Source organism: Physella acuta, unplaced genomic scaffold (assembly GCF_028476545.2).
Source record: "Physella acuta isolate Inbredline_101_S28 unplaced genomic scaffold, ASM2847654v3 ptg001640l, whole genome shotgun sequence".
In the NCBI taxonomy this organism is placed as follows: domain Eukaryota; kingdom Metazoa; phylum Mollusca; class Gastropoda; family Physidae; genus Physella; species Physella acuta.
In genome coordinates this window covers 50,189-60,628 of record NW_026733154.1, presented here as the reverse complement: position 1 = coordinate 60,628, position 10,440 = coordinate 50,189, and positions in this window count along the sequence as shown.

Here is a 10,440-nt window from a genome sequence, read left to right as displayed (position 1 = left end):
AAGACCCAGTTAAGAAAAGTGTCTCAATATATATAGGGAGTTTAAACGCGGTTGCTTGGTATTTTTTGTTTGGATCAAAACACGTTTATGCATGCAAACTTAAAAAAAAATTATGCATATATCCAAAATGAAACAAAAACAATAATTACATCAGCATTAAACAAAATTATGTCATTTGATTTGCGTTCATTTGCATAATTATTTAAAGCGTCTTTTTCTTAGAATTTAACCCCCCCCCCCACCCCTTCGTTTTGTATTGTGCTTTGACACTTAGGGCGAATGTAGCTGGCAAATGCAAATTTAAGTCATAGCTTCTCGATGTAGATTAGACACAGAGGCGTAGCGTGGGCGGGGCGGGGGTGCGTGACATTATTTAGGGGAGGGGGGACACCCAGACAAAAAATTGCAAAATGCTCAGAAGAAAAAGTTCTTTCTGCCTGTTTCATTAATGATTAACTAAAGTTAAATTGTCTTTTATGTGCAAAACGACAACTATTATAAAAAGTTGGGGGTTACACCATGACGTAAACGTGTTAACTATAGAGAAAACAATGCTACATCCAACTGTATTATTAACAGACTAAAGAAAAACATCGTTACTATTAAGTCTACAGTGATTAAAGATATACGTATATGTAGGACGACACACACAAACACACATACATACATACATACATATATATATATATATATATATATATATATATATATATATATATATATATATACACCACAAAGTGCCGCACCGGGTGACACCCGACCTAGCGACGCCACTGATTAGACATAAAATAGGCCAACGTTCTAGCCATAGCCAACCAAATGACTGGGATCAGACAAGCCAATTATTTTTGGGAAAAAAATTGACGTCTCCATAATAGAATGGTGATTCCTTCTGTGAGACATGTTGACACTTCTATAAAGCTGCGGGTTGAAATTTCGTCAAAATGGAGCAAAAATCGAAGCAGTATTAAGTCACTACCTTCGGTTGTGTAGATTATAGTCAAGCTAATGTTAATGTTAATGTTAACGTTAATGTTAACGTTCACGCTTACGCTTACGCTTATGCGTATGCTTAATATATTTGTTTGCTTTTGAGACTGTGTGGGGAATGGATGGGTGTGGGTGCCAGTATCGGTGTCAGTTCCTGTTTGTATTCGTGTTCGTTATTGTGTTGTTAATTAGGCTTGTGGTTTGTGTTTTAGATTGCTTTTGTGTTTGTTTTTGTGTTTTGTTTGGTTGTGGTAAGTGTTAAGTTTAAAGCTTAAAGTTGTTGTTGGGTTTAGGGTTTGCGTTATTTTGTCAAACGTTAATGCCGGGTATATGCTACTTAATAAACACACACGTCATGGTTCTTTACAGATAAATTTTTTTTCACCGCCGGGACGGCTAGTAAATTATAAATACCCATTGTGTTCAAATATCTCCAGTGTTAAAAAGTACGACGTTTTAAAATTTGGGTTTTTATTTATTTTCGATACCCTAAAAAATACCATGTAGGGGGGGGGGGGGTATTTCGTAACAAACAAAGTATTTGACACAAACTTAATCTTTTCAACGCAACACGCAGACACTTATATACAGCATACACTCAATTGTTTCATACCTTAAAAATAAGTACATCATTTAAATTAATTGCAATGAAATTGTTTTTTCTCACGTTTTGATAAAATTAAAAATGGAAGTAACAGTGCAAAAAAACCAACAAATTGTGTACATTTTAAATATCTCCAAATATGTTCTGATGAAAGAACGAAGACCTACTTTATAAGAATATCAAAAAGGAAGGTTTTTGTAATTAATTTCAGCGAGATAGTAACCTAGCAGTAGGGTGCTGTTTGGTTCTAGCAAACCCCAGCAGTCATTTTAGCACAAGACATCCTGCACAGTACGTGAGTCAGGGGTAATAATGGATTTAACTGTCAAACTGTTTACCGCCCTTACAGATTACCTTACCATTACCGAAATCTAAGTTCAAGTTAAATCTCCAGTGGCTTTCAAGTATCTTCCCCTTCACAGTGTGTTGTGAACGCTTATGTGAAAAATCACTCAGCTGTGAAAAATAACAGCTTCGTCGGTTAGCTTTAGTCTTCTTATCTCCTTTTTAATTATTGAACAAAACTGTCTTTTAGTTACATTTTATGGTAAATCCAATGTCAAATTCTATTTCGAAAATTGATATTCTTTCATTGTCATCGCAGATAGATGTATCTGGAAAGTGTGAACGAAATCGCGGTAAAGAGGGAAGGGCTAGGTGGACTGGGTGGCGGGGGTTAGAATGCTGAATGTGCGGCAGAGACATTGCTCGTAGAATATGTCTACTGCCAAATGCATTGCCATTATATACGGTTATTCAAACGTGTAGATTTAATAAAAGACGGCATTGCATGACAGTAGGAAGGGCCGTGAATGTCACATGGGTACATTTCAAAGGATCATTAATCATGTATCATTCTTTACATTTAACGGCGCTATTCATCGTCTAGAGGTGTAAGGCGATACCTAGAATCAAGAGATCATAAAAGCTGACTGCAATTTGTTTTTACGCTTTTAAATAAGCGTCGTGCGCAGAGCGTAACGACCTAATCCGGCCCCCGGGGCGGACTATCCCGTTTCTACATAGTTATTTCTGTCTTTGTAAAAGCGTTGTCTCCACCCCCCCCCCCCCTCCCCCATTTTTCCAGTTGGAAGGTTTGTGACGCTTCTTACGACATACTGTCCCTGAACATTTTTGGTGCCTCAAAATTGCTACAGTTAAATCAGTGTGCAAAACCTTTTAGTCGTTTATTTTTGTTACTTTGACTGTGAATAATTCGATACTTCAGCTTAAAACAAGCTTTTAACTTAAGTTTCTGCCTCTTTTGGCGCCCCGTTCGGGCGGCCCCACCTGCCCTTCCTTAGCTACGCCACTAGTCGTGCGACTGTTTCAGAACTGTGTGATTAAGAAATGTGGTTAGGTTATATATTTGTATATATTCTACTTGCAAAGCGTTCACACTGCGTTGCGCTCGGGTGGCGGTAGCACGCCCTTGTGTTTATGGGAAACAAACTTTCAAATAAAAAAAAAACGTGGTTCACTACATCTGAATCAGAGTTTGAATCGAGAGGCGCTTTCTTTCTAGCGCGAACCTAATATGAATAATTAATTAATTAATTAATTATTAAACCAAACCTCAGAAAATTGTTATGATTTAGAGCCTTTCACGTAATTTGAGATATCCCTCTGTCTACTTTCTGGTTGGGAACATTAAAACAATCCATTTGACAATGACTGCTTAGGTTCCGTGCCCATGCTTCCTAAATAATTAGCTGTCATCTTTCCTAGGAACTCTGAAATAAATTGTTTAAAATATTTTGAATTATTTAACATACTCTCCGCAGAGGCGTAGCGACCCGTCCCGGCGCCCGGGGTGATCTTTTAGTTTGGCGCCCCCATATATATATATATATATATATATATATATATATATATATATATATATATATATGCGTGTGTGTTTGTGTGTTTGTGTGTGCGACAGTCTGGAAAAAAATTAACAATTACGCTGATTGTCGTTCCCTAAAACATCACTGGACGCCAATCAAATTCCCCTTAAGATGCCGAAACGAATAAAAAGTAGAAAATGAAAAGAGCTTAGAATAGTGGGCTTTATCGAACCTGAGAGGTTTTGTAATTCAGTCTCAGGGCTTCCGCGGAGGTCAAGACACACGCCCGACTCATAGGATTCACGATCGGATTTGTCGTTGTGGACGATACAACTATTAAGGAGGGTTCGGTGATTGCGCGTATGAAACTGGTGGGGTTCGGTTCTCCAAAAATTTAAGAGCCACTGCTTTAGAGTGTATTTTGTAGAAGGTGCAAGCCTTATTTGGTCTACTTTTGGTCATGTCTTTAGAACAATTTCGATATTAGTAGGCCAATATTGCAATTTTGAATTATCAGTTAGGTTGAACAAAGTAATAATCAGTACAATATACTAATGTTCTTCTCTCTTAAAATTTTGGCAAAGAGTGTTGCTTCGCATCCACCCGCTCTGTCAGTCTGATCAGATTGCGATACAAGAATCTGTTATATTTATTTCTCTTTAATGCAATGATCCAGGCAAGATGTAATGCAATCAAGTAAAGTATCTGGTCTATCACGATCAAGTTGAGAGAATCGTAAAAATCGTACAAAGAACCAGAGTTTCTTCCAGGCATCACTTCGGGGAGGGGGGGGGGGTGGGGCGAAGCACCCCGAAAAAATTCTACCGCCCCCCCCTCCCCCCGAACGAAATGAAATTTATATAATTTATATAGAAAATAGAAAATATATACTTTTAAGTATACCGTCCCCCCGAAAATTTCTAGTGCCCCCCACCGCGTGGGGAAAAAGTCTGGAAGAAACACTGCAAAGAAGTAGTCGCGTTATTACTTAGCAAAACTGGGTAGTGAAATCGTACATTAAGTGTTAATACAATTGATTTCTTTTCTAAGTGTTAAAAGAGTTATCTAGCAACCGATCCAGTACAAATCCTGCGATTTTTGTTAGTGAAAAAGCGCCCCACCCTCTTGGACAAAAATGGTAGAGCGGGTTTTAAACGCCACTAACTCTTTTTACTTTCTCGTATATACGAAGTATAGAGAAAGTCTTGTAATCGTGCAAAAAAAAATCGAGATTTTAACAAATCTCGACGTTTTACACCTCACTGATACGGAAAAACATAATTTTGCAATCTTGTCCGTATGTCTGTGTGTCTGTCTGTCTGTGTGTCCGTGTGTAAACACGATAACTTGAGTACCGTTACAGCTAGGTTGATGAAATTTCATATATAAGTATTTTAAAAGTATTAAAAAGTTCCACTTCCGGTTATCGGAAATCGCTCAAAAATTGATACTGATCTACACATTTGGCATAATAGTTATATATGAAATTTCATCAACCTAGCTCACGAACATTTACAAATGTACACACAGAGTCGTAGCGACGATAGGGAGGGAAAGACGGTTCCCATGGACGCAAAAGTCTTTCGGGCAAGTGTCCATTCGGGAAAACGTCATTCGGGAAAGAGTCTTTCGGGTTTGTGCTAGACCCCATCTGCCACTACTAAACGCCGGTGGGAACCATTCAGAGGCGTAGCGATGGGGAGGGGGGCCGAGCGCCGACCTTAGGGGCGCCAAAATGGGTTGGAAAATGTAATCGAATGTTTGAGGGGGGGGAGGGTGCAAATCGAAATTTTATTCCCGGGCGCCGGGAAGGATCGCTACACCTCTGGAACTATTCATCCATGACAAACATGATCCGTTTACCGGGACATCAAATTCAATCCGTTTGACGTCAGCTATTAGAATTATTAATTTCGTCATTTAAATGATTACGCCATTGATTGTTACCCGACACTTATCGTATCCATAGATCAGCTAATTTAAAAATGCTAATTTGTCCTCTATGTGTCCTACTAGGCTCTAATTTCACCATTCTCGTGCCAATAATGTGTTCTATTAAAATACATATTACACTTCGAAACACTCGAACTAAGATTAATTAATTTATACGCCCATTTAATAACCAGTTTTGTATTAATAGCCCTGCCAATAACATTCTTAAAAAGGTCTTTGCGTCCTGTTCACTTGAATATAATGTAGTTTACGTAAGGACAATTATGAAATTTAGTTTTCTGCGTAAGTTCAGAATTTAATTTTAAAAAAAATAGTAAACCTACGGATAATTAACCTAATTAAAAGTAAATATACATGCCACATCTCTACCCAAATATAAATATACTTCTGTTAGTAAGCCTACCCCTCACCCTAAATCTACATCTAAATCTATACCTACGCATTCATCTACACCTACACGCGTATCCGTATCTTCACGTAGTTTATTAAGAGGGCGCCAAAGGGTATATACAATTAAAAACTCACTTTTTGCTGGGGTATTGAAATATCACAGTCAAATTTGAGAACATAAACGTCTTTATTACAATGCTTTACTCACTGATTTAACTGTTTTCTACATCAAATGTGTGGCACCACAAGAAAAACATTTACGGGATAGTGACTGGTAAAAAGTAACATCAACTTTTCCAACTGGTGAGTGGGGAAGGCACTTTTTCATAAACACGAAAAACTATCTATATAAATGGGCGGGAAGGGGGTGGGGGGAGGGCACAAATGATTGTTCGCCCTGGGCGCCGAAAGGGGTCGTTAGATCTCTGCGAGTTGCTCACTCTCAGACCAGGCGCACCCTGGTTGGCAGATGGACCACTGGGAAGTCATTCTCTTTCAGTCCGATACAGAGACAATGGATACTTTTCGGTCAGTAGCCTAAATTCCTCAGCCCGATGATTTACCCCATCCTGCCCTAGGTTATTACTTTCTCTTATAGAGAAAGTCTTGTAATCGTGCAAAAAAAAAATTGAGATTTTTACAAATATCGACGTTTTACACCTCACTGATACGGAAAAACACAATTTTGCAATCTTGTCCATATGTCTGTGTGTCTGTGTATCTGTCTGTCTGTGTGTAAACACAATAACTTGAGTACCGTTATAGCTAAGTTGATGAAATTTCATACATAAGTATTTTATCAAAATCGTAGATACTGATCAACTTTTGAGCGATTTCTAATAACCGGAAGTGGTACTTTTTCTACTTTGAATTTTTCAAAAGCCTATAACTTGAGTACTATTTCAGATAGATAAATGAAATTTCACATGTAACTAAAATATATAATTCTCTGCTTACTATCAAATTTTGAGTATTTTTGTTGACAAGAAGTAGTAATTTTCGCTATTTCCGATTTCTCAAAAAACTCACATGAATTTATAAAGTACTAACACTATTCCGCACTATTATGCGCATTTTATTTGGCGTTCACTTGATGTGCAGTTCTTTTTCCTACGAGATTCTATGCTATTTTAAAAAGTTTAAGTAATTAAAAATGGATTTAAAATAATGTCTAGACTATATCCCGAGCAGCCATCCCCTGTTGTTTTATATAAGAATATTCGAGAAAGTTTAGGGAAGTTCACTCCCGGTTTATTTTATGAAATTTTTTATTGACACATAAAATAATTTTACAAATTCTGGGCACTACATTTTTTTTTAATGATAATCAAACGTACCAAGTGAAAATGTACTACATCTTTTACAATTTTTCTAGTCAGTGTGGATGCTTTAACTACCAGGTTGTTACATTCTAAATCATATCCAAAGTTTATTTCATTCTACTGTAGCCCAAGTACTGAAATAAGTTAGATTCTAATTAACATATTAGCCAGCTAAAATGATTTAAGAGGCCCAATTAACAATGTATTATCATTCAAACATTTAAGTTGTGTTATTTTTAATAAAAACCATACATCTTTAAGGTCACCATTCTTCTATTTGAACTCACCTTTAAGGTCACCAGCCTTCTATTTGAACTCACCTTTAAGGTCACCAGCCTTCTATTTGAACTCACCTTTAAGGTCACTATTCTTCTATTTGAACTCACCTTTAAAGCCACTATTCTTCTATTTGAACTCACCTTTGAAGCCACCATTCTTCTATTTGAACTCACCTTTAAGGCCACAATTCTTCTATTTGAACTCACCTTTAAGGTCACGATTCTTCTATTTGAACTCACCTTTAAGGTCACTAGTCTTCTATTTGAACTCACCTTTAAAGTCACCATTCTTCTATTTGAACTCACCTTTAAGGTCACTAGTCTCCTATTTGAACTCACCTTTAACGTTCACCATTCTTCTATTTGAACTCACCTTTAAGGCTACTATTCTTCTATTTGAACTCACCTTTAAGGTCACCAGCCTTCTATTTGAACTCACCTTTAAGGTCACCAGCCTTCTATTTGAACTCACCTTTAAGGTCACCAGCCTTCTATTTGAACTCACCTTTAAGGTCACCAGCCTTCTATTTGAACTCACCTTTAAGGTCACTATTCTTCTATTTGAACTCACCTTTAAAGCCACTATTCTTCTATTTGAACTCACCTTTGAAGCCACCATTCTTCTATTTGAACTCACCTTTAAGGCCACTATTCTTCTATTTAAACTCACCTTTGAAGCCACCATTCTTCTATTTGAACTCACCTTTAAAGCCACTATTCTTCTATTTGAACTCACCTTTGAAGCCACCATTCTTCTATTTGAACTCACCTTTAAAGCCACTATTCTTCTATTTGAACTCACCTTTGAAGCCACCATTCTTCTATTTGAACTCACCTTTAAGGCCACTATTCTTCTATTTGAACTCACCTTAAGGTCACTATTCTTCTATTTGAACTCACCTTTAAGGCCACTAGTCTTCTATTTGAACTCACCTTTAAGGTCACTATTCGTCTATTTGAACTCACCTTTAAGGTCACCATTCTTCTATTTGAACTCACCTTTAAGGTCACGATTCTTCTATTTGAACTCACCTTTAAGGTCACTAGTCTTCTATTTGAACTCACCTTTAAAGTCACCATTCTTCTATTTGAACTCACCTTTAAGGTCACTAGTCTCCTATTTGAACTCACCTTTAACGTTCACCATTCTTCTATTTGAACTCACCTTTAAGGCTACTATTCTTCTATTTGAACTCACCTTTAAGGTCACCAGCCTTCTATTTGAACTCACCTTTAAGGTCACCAGCCTTCTATTTGAACTCACCTTTAAGGTCACCAGCCTTCTATTTGAACTCACCTTTAAGGTCACTATTCGTCTATTTGAACTCACCTTTAAGGTCACCATTCTTCTATTTGAACTCACCTTTTAGGCCACAATTCTTCTATTTGAACTCACCTTTAAGGCCACAATTCTTCTATTTGAACTCACCTTTAAGGTCACCATTCTTCTATTTAAACTCACCTTTTAGGCCACAATTCTTCTATTTGAACTCACCTTTTAGGCCACAATTCTTCTATTTGAACTCACCTTTAAGGTCACCATTCTTCTATTTGAACTCACCTTTAAGGCCACTATTCTTCTATTTGAACTCACCTTTAAGGTCACCATTCTTCTATTTGAACTCACCTTTAAGGCCACCATTCTTCTATTTAAACTCACCTTTAAGGCCACAATTCTTCTATTTGAACTCACCTTTAAGTTCACCATTTTTCTATTTGAACTCACCTTTTAGGCCACAATTCTTCTATTTGAACTCACCTTTAAGTTCACCATTTTTCTATTTGAACTCACCTTTTAGGCCACAATTCTTCTATTTGAACTCACCTTTAAGTTCACCATTTTTCTATTTGAACTCACCTTTTAGGCCACAATTCTTCTATTTGAACTCACCTTTAAGTTCACCATTTTTCTATTTGAACTCACCTTTTAGGCCACAATTCTTCTATTTGAACTCACCTTTTAGGCCACAATTCTTCTATTTGAACTCACCTTTTAGGCCACAATTCTTCTATTTGAACTCACCTTTAAGTTCACCATTTTTCTATTTGAACTCACCTTTTAGGCCACAATTCTTCTATTTGAACTCACCTTTTAGGCCACAATTCTTCTATTTGAACTCACCTTTAAGGTCACCATTCTTCTATTTGAACTCACCTTTAAGGCCACTATTCTTCTATTTGAACTCACCTTTAAGGTCACCATTCTTCTATTTGAACTCACCTTTAAGGCCACCATTCTTCTATTTAAACTCACCTTTAAGGCCACCATTCTTCTATTTGAACTCACCTTTAAGTTCACCATTTTTCTATTTGAACTCACCTTTTAGGCCACAATTCTTCTATTTGAACTCACCTTTAAGTTCACCATTTTTCTATTTGAACTCACCTTAAGGCCACTAGTCTTCTATTTGAACTCACCTTTAAGGCCACTAGTCTTCTATTTGAACTCACCTTTAAGGTCACTATTCGTCTAATTGAACTCACCTTTAAGGTCACCATTCTTCTATTTGAACTCACCTTTAAGGCCACAATTCTTCTATTTGAACTCACCTTTAAGGTCACCATTCTTCTATTTGAACTCACCTTTTAGGCCACAATTCTTCTATTTGAACTCACCTTTAAGTTCACCATTTTTCTATTTGAACTCACCTTTAAGGCCACAATTCTTCTATTTGAACTCACCTTTTAGGCCACTATTCTTCTATTTGAACTCACCTTTTAGGCCACTATTCTTCTATTTGAACTCACCTTTAAGGCCACCATTCTTCTATTTAAACTCACCTTTAAGGCCACCATTCTTCTATTTGAACTCACCTTTAAGTTCACCATTCTTCTATTTGAACCCACCTTTTAGGCCACAATTCTTCTATTTGAACTCACCTTTTAGGCCACTATTCTTCTATTTGAACTCACCTTTAAGTTCACCATTCTTCTATTTGAACCCACCTTTTAGGCCACAATTCTTCTATTTGAACTCACCTTTTAGGCCACTATTCTTCTATTTGAACTCACCTTTAAGTTCACCATTTTTCTATTTGAACTCACCTTTTAGGCCACAATTCTTCTATTTGAAC